The following is a 446-nucleotide window of genomic DNA, read 5'->3' on the forward strand; positions in this document are numbered from 1 at the left end:
CAGGAGTTGGAGACCAGCCTGAGCAAGAGCGAGACCCTGTCTCTACTAAAAATAAAAAATTAGCCTGGCGTGATGGCATGTGCCTGTGGTCCCAGCTGCTCAGGAGGCGGAGGCAGGAGGATTGCTCGAGCCCAGGAATTTTCAGTTGCAGTGAGCTATGATGATGCCACTGTACTCTACCCAAGGCGACAGAGACTCTATCTCAAAAAAATAAAAAATAAAAAAAAATATATACACACACACACACATATATTTATTTATCAACTTTCTGCTATACTTTTGCTTCATTTTAGTTTCATTTCTAGGCGGTAAAATATAATTCACAAATATTTTATTGCATATAATAGCTTCAATTCATTTATTTTTTCTGCTGTCTGACTTTCCATTATATGAATAAACCCCAACAATATAGTTTTCCATTTCCCTATTGATGGGATTTAGGTTGT

Source organism: Propithecus coquereli, unplaced genomic scaffold, assembly GCF_000956105.1.
Source record: "Propithecus coquereli isolate 6110/MARCELLA unplaced genomic scaffold, Pcoq_1.0 Scaffold251, whole genome shotgun sequence".
NCBI classification, from domain to species: Eukaryota; Metazoa; Chordata; class Mammalia; order Primates; family Indriidae; genus Propithecus; species Propithecus coquereli.